General features: G+C 38.4%; 1 protein-coding gene across 7 annotated transcripts in view; it reads left to right on the forward strand.

Annotated features, from left to right (window-relative positions):
- The first annotated feature begins 12,686 nt into the window (after window positions 1-12,686).
- Window positions 12,687-18,859, forward strand: part of BLTP1 (bridge-like lipid transfer protein family member 1) — a 221,537-nt gene continuing 215,364 nt past the window's right edge. For 6 of the 7 annotated variants that reach the window (XM_063107237.1, XM_063107240.1, XM_063107239.1 and 3 more), the window contains exons 1-2: window positions 12,687-12,866; window positions 14,344-14,431. The gene's annotated coding sequence lies outside the window, so the exon portion shown is untranslated. Of the gene's footprint in view, window positions 12,867-13,155; window positions 13,221-14,343; window positions 14,432-18,859 lie in introns of those variants that run through there. The other variant, XM_063107238.1, reaches the window with a different exon arrangement.

Below are 18,859 nucleotides of genomic sequence, written 5' to 3' on the forward strand. Positions count from 1 at the left end.
TCTTTGGGTAGTATGGTGTGCTCGAAACCCTCTCCCCTACAGACTCCAAGCAGGTTTACAGGACAGGAGCTGTGGCTTTACTCTGCCTTCTATCTGTGTGCAACTGCTAGTCCACACATTCATACCAGGCTGGCTAAGAACAAAAGGTGCTGTCCTCATACCCTCTCACCACTGCCTCTCCTGCCTTCACAGACTCCGCAGATCTCTCCTTTTCTCCTAGCTCGCAGTTCCAGGATGGCAGTCTTTGCTTTATAATAGTTGTAAACTGGTTACTTGTGAGAGGGTGAGACACTGGGAGTTGTCTATTCCACCATCTTGATGACTTCACTGTCCTCAGCAAAGTTATTCTTTACATCAATTAAGAATAAGAAAAATACATTTATTCTACCTTATTTTATTCCTTATCCAATGCTGTTTCTTTCCAAATTCCTGACCTATATCATTTTCCTTCTTGAAGAATTTCTTTTAACATTTCTTGCAAGGCAGGTCTGGTGGCAATGAATTCCCTGATTTTGTTTGTCTGAGAAAGTCTTCATATTTTCTTTCAATTTTGAAGTTTAATTTTCCTTGGACATAAAATTCTAGGTTAGTGGGGGTTTTCTTACAACATTTTAAATATCTCACTTCATTCTTTTCTTGTTTGCATTTTCCTATAAAGGCAAAGTGCTTTTGTTCTCTTTTTTCAAGATTTTCTCTTTGTCTTTGATATTCCATAGCTTGAATATGACATGCCTACGTGTGGTTTTTTGGTATTTATCCTGCTTGATGTTCTCTGAATTTCTTGGATCTGTGGTTTGGTGTCTGTTATTAATTTTGGTATTATATTAACATTTATAATATAAAATATTTATATTATAAAATTTATAATATAAAATATTTATATTATAAAATTTATAATATAAAATATTTCTTGTTATGTTCTTTCTTCTTGAATTCCAAATGCATTCATTCATTTTACACCTTTTAAAATTGTCCCAAAGTTCCATTGGAGTGAGCAGGACTGAAGCCATATTGGTACCTAAAACTGCATAGGCTCTAAAAGACTTGAAAAGAACAGTTTTTTTTTCTTAATTTTTTTCCTCTGAGTTCCCTCTTTTCCCATGGTTGATATTTTGGACCTTGGTTATGGGGCAAAATTACATTTACATGAATGTAAAGTTGTTTTCTAGCCAGCCTGAGCTGCAGACTTGCACATACTACCCAGACCCTGAGATAAGGATGGGAGCAGAAACCAGATGAGGCCTTGGCAAGACCTTGTACCTGGCTCATGGACACGGACCTCTTGTAGCTCACGTCTTCTTCTCTCCTGCTTTTCACTTCCTACTTTCCATGCCCTCAACCCTCTCTTTAAAAACCCCTCAGTAAATCTGAGTCCTTGAGATGGCTTTAGCCTGGACATTTTCCTTCAGGTTTACCAGAGAGATAGGTTAGCTTAACATCTCTCCTCAGGTTACTGGTATTCCTGAAAAAAGCTGACTTCCATTTTCACCAACATTTGACTTTTGAGTGGTTTGCTTTTGTCTGTGGGCAGGCAGCTGGACCTATGAGTTTGGTATCAATTTGGGGGAGCCTCAGCCAGGAGCTGAGTGGCCCCTGTAACAGTTCCTGGATGTTCAGTTCTGTTTGTATGTAAATTATTTTTTCTTTTTGCATTTCAGTTTAGGGAGTTTCTATTTACATACCTTCAAGCTCACTTATTCTTTCTTTGGCTGCCTGTAGTCTACTGATGAGCACACTGAAGGCATTCTTCATTTCTATTACTATGCTTTGGGTTTCTAGAACTTCCTTTTAATTCTTTCTTGGAACTTCTGTCTCTCTGCTTACATTACCCATATGTCATTGCATGTTGTCTGCTTTTTCCATTAGACCCTTTAACATATTAAACATAGTTATTTAAAATTCCCTGTCTGATAATTCCAACATCTATGTCAGCCCTGTGTTGATGGGTCTCTGTGCAGCTTTGAGAATGATTTCAAGTCTTCCCTGTGTGTTGCTCTGATTGCTCCTGTGTAGTTGCAGCCTAGACTATGCACATACCTTTCCTGACTCCAGACTTATCTATGATCTCAAGAAGGCTCTTCTTGCCTGCATCTCTTTCTGGTTCTATTAAATTTCTGGCTGCTGTGCTATTTTGCTTTTATGAGAGCTACCAGCCTCTTTCTTTTTCATTCATTCATTCATTCTTTCTTTTTTTTCTTTCTTTTCTTTATTTCTCTTTCTTTCTTTCTTTCTTTATTATTTTTATACATTCTAAGATGTTGTTGCAGAGCAGTTGGTGGGTAGGGGGAGAGAGAAAGAGGGAGGGAAATAAGGTGAGAGGAGGAAGTGGGGTCATGGTTGAGGCCCGTGGCACCCCCCTCATTCTAGTGGGGGAGGCCAGGGGGCTTCTAGCAGTGGCTTGGTCATTGCTGGTCTGGATGCAGATGTCAGGGGAGTGTGGCTGAAGCCCTCAGTCCCCCCATCACCCCGACTTGGGAGCCAGAGTGTTTCTGGTGGTGGCTTGGTGGTCTTTGCTGGGTTTGATGCAGACATGGGGTGGGTGGCTGAGGCCCTCGGCCCCCTACCACCCCAGCTCAAGAGCCCGAGGCATTTCCTATAGCCTAAGCCAGGATCTGAATGCCTTCGGGTAACAAATTTTGGCAAACCAAGCTAGGGTTTTTATTTGGGGTAGGCAGCTGGATTTGGGCCCAGTAATAAGCTCACAGAACTCAGGGAAACACTTATGTTTATCAGTTTATTACATACCATATTCTAAAGGATACAAATGAACAGCCGGAGCTGTCTGATTAGTTCAGTTGGTTAGAGTGCAGTGTCAATAACACCAAGGTCAAGGTTTTGGATCCCCTTACAGCAGCCACCAAAAAATAAAATAAAATAAATAAATAAAATAAAATGCAAGTCCACTAGAAAAATCATCTGCTTATAAAAAAATAAAATTCAGTTTACAAATAAACACCCAGATTAAGAGATACATAGGGCAAAGTCTGGAAGGGTACTGAGCACAGAAGCTTCTGTCCCCAGTGAATTGGGGTGTGCCACCCTCCCAGCACATGGATGTGGATGTGTAAGTCTCCACATGTTCATATCCTCAGCACCTCAAACCCTGTCCTTTGCGTTTTTACGTAGGCTTTGTTACATAGGCATGACTGATTAAATCATTGGCCATTGGTAATCAACTTAACCTTCAGCTCCTCTCCCCTCTCGTGGGGTGGGGCTGAAAGTCCCAACCCTCTAATCCTGCCTTGGCCTTTCTGTGACCAGACCCCATTCTAAAACTAGGTAGGGGCTGGTCAACTCATAAGCATACAAAAAGTCACTTACTTTGGAGTCTCCGAGGATTTTAGAAGTTGTTGCCAGGAAATGGGGACCTGACGGGATGAAGACCAAATATATATTTCACAATATCACACCTACCTTACTTATTTCTGCATATCTAGGGTTTAGTCCAGTGTCTGGCATACCAGATGTTAAATAAATATTTCTTGACTGAAGTGGAGAAAAAAGTAGATATATGACAAGCCAAAATAAAAAGACTTCAAAATAATTTTCACACTGTGACCTGAAGAACTGAAATATGGTGATAGATGACTAATGGACTGTAGAAAGACTGTAGCTACACAGGCAATAGAAAGAGTTTATTAGAAATAAGATGCTGTTACTTAGGCTGGCACACACATAAAGAGTGGGCTTGTCTAATATGAAGGAATGATAAGAGAAATCCCTACCTTTCAGCCTTTTATGAAACACACGCAAAATCAAATGGTAACTTATAAATTTATTTAAACTTTAAAAACTTTAAAGTTTTTTAAAAGAACATTTTTTAAAAAGAACAATTAACGAACAAGATAAAATACAAAATAAAGTTTGCACACAAATAAGATGTGTGGAGTGTATACGTTAAAGAATTATAGAAGAATAAAATAGTCCTTGGGAAAGTATTTGACAAGTGTTATGGGCTGAATTTGTGTTCCCTCAAAATTCATATGTTGAAGCCCTCACCACCAGTACCTTAGAATGTGACTGTATTTGGAGATAGGGCCTTTAAATAAGTAATTATGTTAAAATGGGGCTATTAAAGTGGGCCCTAGTCCAATATGACTGGTATCCTTGTAAGAAGAGGGGATTAGGACACATAGGGAGATAGCAGGGATGTGATAACACAGAGAATGAACCATTTAAGGACACAGGGAGAAGGCAGCCATCTGCAAGCCAAGGAAGGAGGCCTCAGAAGAAACCAAACCTGCTAACACCTTCTTGGACTTCCAGCCTACAGAACTGTGAGAGAATACATTTTTGTGGTTTAAGCCACCTGGTCTGTGTTGTTTTGTTATGGCAGCCCTAGCAAACTAAAATAAATGTAAATTATTCTTGAGTGTTGAGAGAGAAAGTGTAAATTGATGGGAGTGCCAAAGAAAAAGATAGTTATATTGCATTACTTACTTTCTTTCTTTTTCTTTCTTACTCTCTCTCTCCCTCTTTCTTTCTTTTTCTCTCTCTCTCTTTCTCTATCTTTCTCTGTCTCTCTCTATCCTCTCTCTCTCTCTCTCTTTCTCTTTCTCTCTCTCTCTCTCTCTCCCCCCCCCCCCGACTTGGTGTTCTCTGCACCACACTCTCCCAGGTGAGCTAACCCGCCATCTCTATATAGGGATCCGAACCCGTGGCCTTGGTGTTATCAGCACCACAATCATCCAAGTGAGTCACAGGCTGGCCCTTATTTTACTTTAGAATAGCTAATACATGTATGCATTACAAAACTTGGATGTTGTTAAAAGATATACAGTGAAGGAGAAAACTTTCTCAAATGTCATCCTGGGCCAGGACACCTGTTAATTAACCTTCCCATTGACAATTATTATTACCAGTTCCTTTAACATTTGCCCACATATATCCTATGCCTAAAAGATCATCTCTATCTATCTACATACCTACCTACTATCTGTCTATCTACCTAAGTTTTGAGATATAGGTATACATAAATAATATGCATGTATGTGCATGCGTATGTTATTTTTACACTATGTGCAATTGACTGGAAATTTTAACTTTTGCTAATTTAGCCTTTTGACCAGTATGTTTTTAAAGTCAATATGTTGGTTTTGGCCTATTTATTTACTTATTTATTTTATTATTTTTTTAAAAAGATAACCGGTAAGGGGATCTTAACCCTTGATTTGGTGTTGTCAGTACCATGCTCTCTCTGAAGTGAGCTAACCGGCCATCCCTATATAGGGATCTGAATCCGTGGCCTTGGTGTTATCAGCACCACACTCACTCAAGTGAGCCACGGGCTGGCCCCTGGCCTATTTATTTATTAATTCTTTTTCACATATACACATATTTTTTGCTCTTCACCTTATTTACAATAAGCATTGTGGATGATCTCATATCAATATCTTTATAGCTATCGCATTCTTTTTCACTGCTCTATAGATGTTTCATAATTTTTAAACTAATCTTCTAGAAATAGATATTTTTAGGTTAGCAATCTTTTTACTTTTATGAACAGTGTAGCAATGGGTAGGTTGTACGTTTGGGTCACGTTTGAAGATATCGATCTGTGTGATTAGTTTCTAGAAGAGGAATTGCTGGATCAAAGATATGAGCACTTAAGATATTGCTGTACTGCTCTCCATTACAGCTAGGTCAATTCATGTACCCAACAGCACTATAAGTGGTTGCCTGTTTCCCTAAACCCTCTTAACACCAAGTTATCAATTATTTTTGAGCACTGTCAATTGAAAAAAAAAAGGTACCTCATTGTAGCTTTAACTGGACTTTGTCTTATTTTGAGAATGACGGACATCTTTTTTAATGTTTTAGGCTCAGTTTTATTTCCTTTTTGTGAACCATATGTTCATATCTCCTGCTCATTCGATTGTTGGATTTGCTTATTGATTTGTGAGACTTCATATGTTATTTTAAAGTCCGAATCATTCATGGAAAACTGGCTTTTTCTAGGACATCAAAAGATGTAAAAAACTTCCTCTTTCAAAATAGATGTTTAGTCCTCTCAATTTTTTATTAGCTTTAAAATGGGGAATTGTGGTTTTCTTAAAATATACTTGACTGTTTTGTGCAACTTAAATTTCATTCTTTTGTTTGTTTTACTGTTGATGGCTCCTGGGACACTTGTGGCATCACAGGAACTTGAATTGGGGCCTTACTTTGTTAAGGGTAAATGAAATGAAAGAAATAATTTCAGTTGGCAGGTGTATTGGGAAATAATATAGGAATTCATTTTTCCAAAAAAATTTTTTTATGGACATATTTTTTTTTTTTCATCCTTTTTGTGACCGGTAAGGGGATCGTAACCCTTGGCTTGGTGTCGCCCGCACCGTGCCAGTGAGCGCACTGGCCATCCCTATATAGGATCCGAACCTGCACGGCGGGAGCCCCACTGCGCTTCCAGCATCGCACTCTCCCGAGTGCGCCACGGGGCCGGCCCTATGGACATATTGATGTTACTAATTTGGTGTGTGTGTGTGTGAGGGAAAGAAAAAGAATTGACTTCAGACTTGGTATCCTGGTGTTATAAAAAGTGTGCAATAATTGGTGGAATACTCTTTAACTGGACATAAAGAAATTGTGATTTTAAGAAATTAAATGATAGTGGAATAAGAACGTGAATTAAACATTCAAGACAACTTTAACATATTGAACTTAGTGGCGTTAAATTCCTTTATGCATTAAAACTACAAACAATATTCTGCTTTAATATTGTCATTGTTAGTATTATCTGTGAAGCAGTTGTGATTTTACATTATTATCCTGTTGCACTACTGCATTTGAGAAATACTTTACTTGGGTCTGTTATGGAGTAGTGAAAAATAATGGGTGTTGGAGTTAGATTCACTTGAGTTCAGGTTCTGATTTTACTTTCTAGCCTGTGTGACACTCATATGTCATTTAACTTCCCTAAACTCCCTTCTCTGCAAGCGGTATTCATGTTATGGGTTGTTGTATAAGTTAAATGAAATAGTATTTCTAAGGCATTGGCTAAACACCTGGCAATTAATATATATTTAATAAATGATCACTGTTATTATTTACTGTATTTTTGAAGCACATTTTATTTTACTCTATAGTGAAAATATCAATGTAAACAGAAAGCAGCTAAGTTTGGTTAATTTGGTGGCTACCTCTGTGGATTATTTTGAAAGCATTCTGTTTTCATCTCTAAATAATTGTTTTACTGTACCTAAAACTATACTGTTAGAAATTTATTTCATATAATAATTTTAAACTTGAATATTTTTATTGTCTTCATTGATTTATTTTTAGGGTTTTTTATATAAAAGTGAAATATCCCCCAGAAAGAGGTGAGGAGGATAACTTCAGGGGGACCATGAGAGTCTGACTTAATCTGACTCAGAGGCTGGCCTTTGTATGTGAACCTGTGAGTGGCAAATGAGAGAAGCAAGGGGGAAAGAGAAAGCTGAAAGATAAAAACTTCACCTTTTCACCTTGGGCCCACCTTAAAAATATAGTGTTCTTCAGTGAGCCAAAAGAAACAGAAAATAAAAAAAATTCCTATCTTTTTAAATTCTTTTTTTAAATCACTAGACCACACCAAAAACCTGTGCACGATTGTTCATAGTACCTTTACCTGTAATAGCTCCAGACTGGAACAATCAAAATGTTCCTCAGTGGATGGATGGTTAGACTGTGGATCATCCATACCATGTAATACTACCCAGCAGTAAAAAGAACAAACTACTGATAAATGCAACAACTTGGATAAATCTTAAAGGCATTATGTAGAGTGAAAAAATCCAGTCTTTAAAAGTTGCATACTGAAACTCTTGGAGTTGATAAATGATTTCAGCACAGTAGCAGGATACAAAATCAACATACAAAAATCAGTAGCATTTCTTTTCTCCAATAGTGAACATGCAGAAAGAGAAATCAGGAAAGATTGCCCATTTACAATAGCCACCAAAAAAATAAAATACTTAGGAATTGAGTTAACCAAGGATGTGAAAAATCTCTATAATGAGAACTACAAACCACTGCTGAGAGAAATTAGAGAGGATACAAGAAGATGGAAAGATATCCCATGCTCTTGGATTGGAAGAATCAACATAGTGAAAATGTCCATACTACCCAAAGTGATATACAAATTCAATGCAATCCCCATCAAAATTCCAATGACATTTTTCTCAGAAATGGAAAGAATTATCCACACATTTATATGGAATAATAAAAGACCACGCATAGCCAAAGCAATGCTGAGCAAAAAAAATAAAGCTGGAGGCATAACACTACCTGACTTTAAGCTATACTACAAAGCTATAATAACCAAAGCAGTATGGTACTGGCATAAAAACAGACACACTGATCAATGGAATAGAATAGAGAATCCAGAAATCAACCCACACACTTACTGCCATCTGATCTTTGACAAAGGCACCAAGCCTATTCACTGGGGATGGGACTGCCTCTTCAGCAAACGGTGCTGGGATAACTGGATATCCATATGCAGGAGAATGAAACTAGACCCATACCTCTCACCATATACTAAAATCAACTCAAAATGGATTAAGGATTTAAATATACACCCTGAAACAATAAAACTTCTCAAAGAAAACATAGGCGAAACACTTCAGGAAATAGGACTGGACACAGACTTCATGAATACGACCCCAAAAGCATGGGCAACCAAAGGAAAAATAAACAAATGGGATTATATCAAACTAAAAAGCTTCTGCACAGCGAAAGAAACAATTAACAGAGTTAAAAGACAACCAACAGAGTGGGAGGAAATATTTGCAAAATATACATCTGACAAAGGATTAATATCCAGAATATACAAGGAACTCAAACAACTTTACAAGAAAAAATTAAGCAACCCAGTTAAAAAATGGGCAAAAGAGCTAAGTAGGCATTTCTCTAAGGAAGACATACAAATGGCCAACAGACATATGAAAAAATGCTCAACATCACTCAGCATCCGGGAAATGCAAATCAAAACTACACTGAGATACCATCTCACTCCAGTTAGGATGGCTAAAATCCAAAAGACACTGAATGATAAATGCTGGCGAGGTTGTGGAGAAAAAGGAACTCTCATACATTGTTGGTGGGACTGCAAAATGGGGCAGCCTCTATGGAAAATGGTATGGAGGTTCCTCAAACAATTGCAGATAGATCTACCATATGACCCAGCTATCCCACTGCTGGGAATATACCCAGAGGAATGGAAATCATCAAGTCGAAGGTATACCTGTTCCCCAATGTTCACTGCAGCACTCTTTACAATAGCCAAGAGTTGGAACCAGCTCAAATGTCCATCATCGGATGAGTGAATAAGGAAAATGTGGTACATCTACACAATGGAATACTACTCAGCTATAAAAACGAATGAAATACTGCCATTTGCAACAACATGGATGGACCTTGAGAGAATTATATTAAGTGAAACGAGTCAGGCACAGAAAGAGAAATACCACATGTTCTCCCTTATTGGTGGGAGCTAAAAATAAATAAATAAATTCACACACACAAAAGAAAACGGGGGCGGGGGAGAAGATATAACTACAATTCCTTGAAGTTGATATGACAAGCAAACAGAAAGGACATTGTTGGGCGGGAGGGAGGGGAGGAGGGAGGGAGGTTTCGGTGATGGGCCACAATAATCAATCACATAGTATACCGACAAAATAAAAATTAAAAAACAAAATAAAGTTGCATACTGTGTGTTTTCTTTTATATAACATTCTTGAAGTGATGAAATTATATAGATGAAAGACAGATCAGGGTTAAGGGATGGTATGGGGAGGGGAGTGGGTGTGACTACAAAGGGGTAGCACAAGGGAGATCTAGTGATAAAATACTTCCGTATTTTGTTTCCAGTGATGGTTACGTGAATTTACATGTGATAAAATGGCATAAAGCTATGTACACACATTGTACCAAAGTCAAATTCCTGGTTTTCATATTGTACTATGATTACATAAGATATGACCATTGGGGGAAACTGGGCGAAGGGTGCATGAGACCACTCTGTACTATCTTTGCAACTTTTTCTTTTTCTTTTAAAGATGACCGGTAAGGGGATCTTAACCCTTGGCTTGGTATTGTCAGCATCATGCTCAGCCAGTGAGCCAACCTGCCATCCCTATATAGGATCTGAACCCATGGCCTTGGTGTTATCAGCACTGCACTCTCCCGAGTGAGCCACGGGCCGGCCCTCTATCTTTGCAACTTTCTGTGCATCTATAATTATTTCAAAGTAAAATGCTTAAAAATAAATAAATAAATAAAATAGGTGGCTTTCATCACTAGAACAATTTTAATTTCTGGAGGCAGATTCTTTGGTACCCTTATTTTAGTGGTATGCTAGTGGAAAATAAAAGTAGGTGGAAGACTGGAGAAGGCAGTAAACCTTGTCATGCAAATTTAGTGAGCCACAAGAAATGTCAGAAAGCTGAACGATTTTCACAAGATTAAAGGCCTTTAAAACAGAAAGGCTTTAAAAGGAATTCATTTTTTTATGATGTTGCCAAATGCACATCTATAGTTACAGGGTGACTCTTGGTCATAGGAATGGGAAGGAAGTAGAGGCAGAATTTACAGATTCCCACAGTCCCCTCACATCTAGAGGAAGGCAATAGTGAATTTCAACTCCCTCTCCTGTCCCATACCCGTCTTTAACTCTTCCCCTTAGCTCCAGGGCAATTGAGTTTCAGTTTAATTTTTGATTTGGGGAACCTCAATTATATCTAGGTAATTTCTAGTCCATAGAACTTATACTGGGACAATTTCCCTCTTGGGCAAAGTTGGTAGTTTGGCTGTAGCAAACTTGAATCCTTGTGGGGGTCTTGGAACCTTACTAGGGAAAAAAGATTGAGTAGAAATCTTATAGACTTTGAAAAAGACTATTGAAATTAATAGTAGAGGTGCAGAAATAAATTCTAAAGAGTTAATTTAAATAAAAGTGGTAGGAGTGTCCAGGTGGCAGGTATGCTTTTCTACTTTTGGCTTTTATCTAGTCCTTTCATAAACCACTTCTGTCTGGATCTCCATTTCTTTATATGCAGTAAAAGTTAATTATGGTACCTATTTTTCGTATTTTCTCATATATTTTCTGACATCTTTTTTTTCCTCTCTCTCTCTGTTCTCCTGACTACTCAGCATCTGGTATTACCTTAAATTTGGTTTCATATGTGTTCTGTTTGAAGAGTGGAACTCCCACGTGGAAATGTTAAGAGATGTGGTACTTTAGTTCCGGAAGTAAGTCAGAACTAGAGATTTAGACATTTAGAACTTGAGAGGCAGTCTATAGTAATGCTTGAGAGCGTGAATTTCAGAGCCACACTGCTTGGGTTCAAACCCTGACTCTCCAGTTTGGCAAGTTATTTAACTACTCTGTGCCTTAGTTTTTCAATTTGTGAAGTGAAGATAAATGGGGATAATGAGAATATCCCTCATAGGGTTTTGGGAGGATTAAATGAGTCAACCCCTGCTAACACTGTTTGCTATTGCTAGTACATCACTGTTTGCATTTCTAATTGTCTTTTTTTCTTCCATAACTCATATTTCAAAGCTGCCCTAACATTTATTTCTTTTGTTTTGCTGAGTTCATGTCAGGCCGAAGTATGACCTATGGAAAATAATGAACTGTTACCAAATATATCTTCCTTTAAAATATATTTTTAAATATATTTTAAAACAAACTATATTTTAAAAGAAGAGTTCTGAGGGGATTTCAGTGATTTATTTCAAACTCAAATTCAATTCATGGTTGACTCTTTCTAGATCAGAGGTCATGAATAGGCAAACTATAGGCCAACTATGACAAACGTATTTTATTTGGTTCTTAAGGTGTTATGCAGCCTTTGAATTAATTGCCAATATTTCACAGTTGGGAAATTTCACATGAAAATTAGCTTTCTTTCTCCCCCTAGCTTTCTTGAAATATTCTAACATCTGGCAACCCCGGGGCCTTCATTCCCACATGGACAATGGTTGGTTAGAGCTGAAGGTTTTAGAATATGAGCTCTCCAGTTATTTGCCTCTAATTGTCTTATGTGCGTCTTCCAAATATGCTCCAAGCAATCTAAAAGCTTCCACAGGGCTAACACTGTTTTCCACTTTTCTCTTCCTAATAGTTTGTACATAACAGGTGCGTAAATAAATATCTGTGATAAGCCTCTAATTCCATAAAGTCGTTTGTCTTGGTTCATCCGCTAAATAATGAGCCTTTCTGCTTAAAAGAGAGAATGGTGAGCACTAAACCACTTTTCATTAATATAATAATAATAATGGACTTAGCTGAGAGATATAGTGTGGCATCATTTCACACAGTCAAGCTTCCTTTATCGATCAGGTCATAAAAGTATTTCTCTCTACTCCGTGGGGACTCATTTCACTTCACACACCCACCGGATTCGTCTTTTTGTTAGCCTCCCTTTCCCACGTGGCCTTATCTGCCACCTGGTATCAGGAAGGCCACTAACTTTACCCTTGGGTGGTAGCAAAGTGATTTTCAAACCCAGACCGCAGCATCACGATTCAGAATCCGTTCCCAGGACGGTGCGAGAGGAGAGGGGCGGGACTAACGTGCCTCGCGTACCTCGAGGCGCCGGCGCCGCTGACGTATGACGCTACCGGTTGACGCAGCCGCAGTGCCGCCCGGCCTCAGCTCGGACCCTGCCCCTCCTCCTCCGCCCTCTGGGTGTCGATAGCTGTGGCCCGGGCATGGACCTGGGGTGGTGGGCCCGGGCGGATGGGCTAGAGGGTTCGGGTGCGGGCGCGGGCACAACTCCATAGGCCGCGCCCAGCTGGGCTCTACTGCTGCCACCGCCGCCGACCAAGGCCCTCAGCGTCCTTCGGAGAGAGGCCCGGCTGGATCGGCACTCGCCCAGGTGAGGGGACCGGCAGGGTTGAGATGGGCAGCATCTTTTTCCAGTGTCTCTAGACATCGATCGGGTCCGAGTAGGAAGGGTTTTGGCTTCCTCGCTGCTGCGGCGATTCATCTCATATTCCTTTGCCATTCTCACCTGCAGCGCGGGGACCTGTAGTTCGGGAGTGGGAGGGCAGCAGGAAGGCCTGGAAGGGCCATGACAGTCAGATGGTTGGGGACTCGGATGCAGGAGCGGTCGCTGCGGGTGGTGATGAGGCTAGTGGGCGGCGCTCCACTTGCTGGTGTGTGGACTCAGCGTGAAGGATCGTGCACCCGCACGCTCGGACTTCAGCCTTGCGAGCAGCACCGGTTTGAGGTAAACCCGACACTGCTTAATGCAGGGTCAGTTGAGCAAGGGCGGTGAAACCTTAGATTCCCCGCCTATTTCTTCCCCAGGCTTGATGTGTTCTATTCTGAATTGGCGCTTGCTGCACTATATTATGGAAGAGTACATTTCAGCGGAATATCCTGTTGGTCAAAGGAAGCTGAAGAGAAGTTGATTTTCCTTCCTGATGGTCTTGGTTGTTTTTTTACCCAGTTGGCCTTAGTATTGACAGTACAAAGTTAGAGGTGTTTGTTAAAGGGAAAGAGTTCTTGTAAATTTCCTCTGTAAGGAAATCACTGGTTTTTCTGTCTAAGCGTGTAGATTTCAATCGGTTTCATGTTTCTCTTTTCACCCTGTGTATAACAATGAAGCTGATTTATTCTAAGTCAACTAGACGAATAAAGTATAAAAACTGATGAATTAACAAGAATATTTGTTTTATGGAACTATTGAGTGGTGCAAACTTCAGTGCATATATCTCATTTAATCACCAACAATCCTATTGTGTAAAGTCTATTGTTATTCCCATCTTATAGATAAAAAGCCTGTAGCCCTAAAAAGTAATATGTCCAAAGTCAGAGCTGTGATTCAAACCAGATAATCTGACTCTAGTTTACAGTCCCTTAACCGATATACTATACTATCTCCCAATCATCATAAGAGTTTGCAAAAAAAAAAAAGGAGAAAAAAGTTTGCAAGATGATTTTCATTTGGTAAAAATGCGCCAGGTGCTGAAAATAGGAAATGTAAGGCACCGTTCTTGCCAGCAAGGACAAAATAGTTTGAGAGAAAAACTTTTTCAAGGCCACACTTTGAGTATGTTTTAAAGGAATATTTATCATCCAGAATCTTTGACTACCAAACTCATGCTCATTCCATCAATACAGTGGTTTTGAAACCTTTGGAAGGTCTTAGCTTGAAAGTTGTGTTCTTATGTAGATTTAGGATTGTTTCTTGTTTGGAAACTTTAAGCAAGGAAATGTAATATTGGACTAACATTAAAGAGTTTCCTTATGTGTGTTCATGTGTAATCAAATAATTTAATCTGAAATGGTTGCATGGCTCATAAAGCCAGAATACCTTGTATAATTGTTTAAAATGCTGTTTTTTTCAGATTTGTTAAGATGAAATACTGCAGAAGTTTCTTCTGAAGATAAGGAGGAGGAAAAACAGAACATTGCAGACTCAGAAAAAAATATTGGGTAAATATTTTTGGCTAAGATTTTTAAAAAATTGAATTTCCAATTAAAGCTCAGATAGAGAAAATTTCCTGACTTTCTGCCTCAGTCGTGGTTTAATCTGCCTGTATGGTCAGGGAATGGGGCTGAGTAATTGGTGAAGCAGGGTCACTGAACATGAATGGAATACAAGGGTTGCAGGTCAAGGGTACTTTAGATTGACTTCCACTGAGATAGGAAAGGAGATGGTGATGATTATGGAGACATGAATTTGTCAGAGGCAGGATAGAGGTTACTCTGCAAAATCCATGATTCACTCATGTGATCGGTAGCATTCTTGGTGTGGTTTTGCTGATTCCTGATCTTTTGGTAAGGAGGAGAGTGAAGTAGTCTAGCTTAGGCTGACAGATATGAACCATCAGGGTAGAGATAGCTTGAAGACCTCTTACAAAATAACCTTTCTCATACTTTGTATTAGTTATCTATTGCTTAGTAACACATTATCCCAGAACTTAGTGGTTTAAAATATAAAACATTTATCATCTCAGAATTTCTGTGGGTTGGAAATTTGGGCATGACTAAACTGGGTCCTTTTGGCTCAAGGTCTCTCATGAGGATGTTGCCAAGATATTGACTGTAACTTCCATCATCCACGGGCTCAACTGGAGCTAGATGATTTGCTTCTATGATGGCTCACTCATGTGGCTGTTGGCTGGAGGCCTCAAGTCCTCACCCTGTGGACCTCTTTATAGAGCTTCCTAGATGTCCTAACAAGGCAGCTGGCTTCTGGTGCAAGTGATCTGAGAGAGAGCAAGGAGGAAGCTGTTATGCCATTTTTGACCTAGTCATACACCATTGCCGCTGCCATATTCTTTAGAACTGAATTACTAAGCCCACACTCAGGAGGGAAATTAATTAAGTTCCACCTCTTGAAGGGAGGAATATCTAAGAATTTTTGGACATATTTTAAAACTACCACACACCTTCTATCAGATGTCAATTTTATTGGGGGCAAATAATCTCTTAAAATATATGTAGTTAGGGCTGGCTGGTTAGTTCACTTGGTAGAGCATGGTGTTAATAACACCAAAGTCAAGGGTTTGGATCCCTGTACTGGCCAGCTGCCAAAAAAAAAAAAAGGTAGTTATAGCTTTTATGACCAGGAGGTGAAAGAGAGGTACAGAAAAGTGGGGAGGTGGTTAAGTCAGATTTGTCACACTTTACAATTTGGCCTTGGTCATTGCTGATCAGGCTTCATAGCTTGATATTGTACCTCTTGTGTTTATTCAGAAAGGTACGATTGCTGACCTTTGATTTAATGAGGCTCTTTTCAGGAGAAAAAATGCCATAGTGGGCAAAATATGAATTTTTTATACCAAAATAACATCCGTATTAGCTCCAAAACCAGAATTTTAGTGCTGTGAGAAAGGAACTCATTTTTCATAGTAAAGAAACTGAGGACTAAGAGGTGATTACTGACTGTCAACGTAAATGATATGAGAAGCAGAGACTCTGGAGCCAGATAGTCTGGCTTCAAATTCAAATAGTCTTGGCTACTTGGCTGTGTTTGTGCTTAGCTTCTCACTGCCACAGTTTTCTCATCTGTAAAATGGGGAATTGTAAGTGGGTAGTTATTTGTGATGATTAGATGAGTAAATGCATGTTAAGTGTTTAGAATGGTGCCTCACACAAAGAAACGGTAAATAAATGTTAGGTGTTATTATGGTAGCTTTATTTTATCATTTTAATGGTGAGTCAATACCATGGAATGAAAATTTTAAAGAGTAAGGTAACATTCACCAAAATGTTTAAAGTCTAAACTTTAGACAACTGACCTTATTGTACTTTGTCACTTTTTATGTATATGTAAAGTATCTTTCTGTTAGCTTCATGTGCTTTTAAAATACTGTCAGATATCACCAGTAGTATTATACAGGCCATATACCCATAAAACTTCCTGAGGAAGCCTTTTTTTGTTAGGCTGACATAAAAGTTCAGTTTCAATTGTAGCAATATTCTCAGCTCACAGAAATTGGCTACCAAGTGGATCTGCATAGCAATATGCTAATAAAAAATATTTTCTCTGAACTTAAATGATGAGAATGTTAGTAAACATATGTGGCCAGTTTTTTCCTCCCTCTCCCGTAGGTCCCTATTTTGTTGGGTGGGTGGTTTGAATAGATACGTGGGGTCTTCAAAAAGTTCATGGAAAGATTTGTATTATCTTTTAATTCCATTTTTCCACTAACTTTTTGAAGTACTCTTGCATTCGGTAGGGTTTTCTGACCCCGGTGGCTTATGGCTAGAAGATATGAGAGAAGCTTAAGAACCAGATAGTAGAAAAGGAAATCGTTTTATTTCAAGAAACCTTTAGAATTTTACTTTCCTGATACTAAGCATTCTAGTGTTATTATTTGGTGTTCTGGAATTTTTGTTGTTGGTAGTGGTGGGGGGCCACTGGCTGGTAAGGGGATCCTAACCCATGACCTTGGTGTTATAAGGCTGTGCTTTAACCTGCTGAGCTAACTGGCCGGCTCTGGAGTATTTTAAATCAAAGTAGAAGTGATACATTGAATTCTTGACTAAAAGAAACTTGCAGAATGTGCATTAGCCAATACAAAAAGCGAAAGTGAAGCCCCACAACTAATCAATTTATGTGGTATAGAAGGTCTAAACCTTTGAATCATGGTAATTTCTGTTGATCTCTTTGTATTGCTGACCATATTAAGGAATATGCTGAAGTAGTAATTAGTTCTGGTGGACTGTTAAAGGTGGATAATGTTTAAAAATTGTGGTTTCTTGTAGATTTGGAGAGGATGAAGTTAGTTTTTTTTTTTTTTTTTTCTAACCATATTAGTAGATACATTTTCTACAGATTTAAAAAAAAATGTATTTCAATAAATATTTAGGTGAGCCAGCATAAGTTTCTGGCTATAGAAGTGAGTTTGCTAAAACGCAACATTTTTGTAGGATGATATGACTTAGATGTTAAAAATTCTCCCTGTACCAGCCAACAACCCCCCCCAAAAAGCAAAAAATATATCTTCCATATATAACACGAAGAACCGTTTTTGTAGCATAGATTGTGAAACTAAAAAGTACTTTTTGTTTAGTTTGTTTACTTTGCTGCTTTATACTGTTTGAATCATCAATCGCCGTATCTAAGTATCCTTCTGCCTGGTATTTCATTTGCTTCTAAGATTCATGCTCATTGGTATTTGTGGAACTATGTTGTTTATATTAACTTAGTACTTTCTTGATTGTTATTTATGCCAACTAATTTCTCTTAGTTGTAAAATTGTTATTAGTTAAATATATGTTTTCTGTTATATACTGTAAGGAATGAAACACATTTTAATCATTGTTTACTGCTGTGTATTTTATTGGGCTTTTTTTAGCCTTCACTTTTTTGTTCTTAAATTGATTTTTTAAAAGAACATTAATAATAATAGCTTAGCCACCACTTCTGTGATGTGTTTTTTGTAAAGCCTTATGCTACAAGTTTTATGCTTGCATTTTTCTTTTTTTTTTTAATGCTGTCAGCATTTAAGGAAGAGATGGCCTTGTTACTATTTGGAAACAGGCTCAAAGAGATTCAATAACTTGCTTAAGCTATCTTATAGCTAAGGAAAGGATAGAAGGGATGAATCCAGCTTTCTATTTCAAATCTGCCTTTAAAGCCTTCTCTATTTCCAGGATACCAGACTATTTGTATTATTTTTGATTGGATGTTATTTTACCACTTAATTCTATTGGGCTCTAAAGTTAGTTAACAGATGACATTGTGTTTGTTGTATGTAGACTAGGACTGTAAGGGACCTGGAATGACTCTTCTTAGATAGAAAGGATTATACCTAATCTATTTGACCAAGAGGATAACTACCTATTTTATTTGCTTAAATGAACAGAATCGGACATTATATAATTTTGATTTACATACACAAAGCAGCTGGGGCTGGCCAAAATTGTTAAGGAGGCTAAATCTGCTTTTGTTGCCCACCATCTCCTTTTTAAGATTTTCCCCATCAGAAATATTAGGTACTGCTCCTTTCTTTTCTTTTTTTGGTAGCTGGTTGGTATGGTGATCTGAACCCTTGACCGTGGTGTCCTAACACAGTGCTTTATCTAACAAACTGAGCTAACTGACCAGTCCGGTAGGTGCTGCTTCTAATGACTCTAATGAATCAGTTTACTCTAGAAACACATGGTAATAATTAATAGTAGGTATTATTGAAATACCATAAAGATATCTTTGTATCTTAAAAGAGAATATTAATTAGTATTCTTGTGCACTTTTTTTTTTTTTTTTTTTTTTTTTGCAGCTGGCCGGCCAGTACAAGGATTGAACCCAGAACCTTGGTATTTTCAGTCCCTAACCAGTTGAGCTAACTGGCCAGCTGTGGTCAGTGTTCTATTTAAAGGAATGGTTGGTATGGATGGTGGAATTTTGGG

The sequence above is a fragment of the Cynocephalus volans genome, chromosome 9 (assembly GCF_027409185.1).
Source record: "Cynocephalus volans isolate mCynVol1 chromosome 9, mCynVol1.pri, whole genome shotgun sequence".
Classification (NCBI taxonomy): Eukaryota; Metazoa; Chordata; class Mammalia; order Dermoptera; family Cynocephalidae; genus Cynocephalus; species Cynocephalus volans.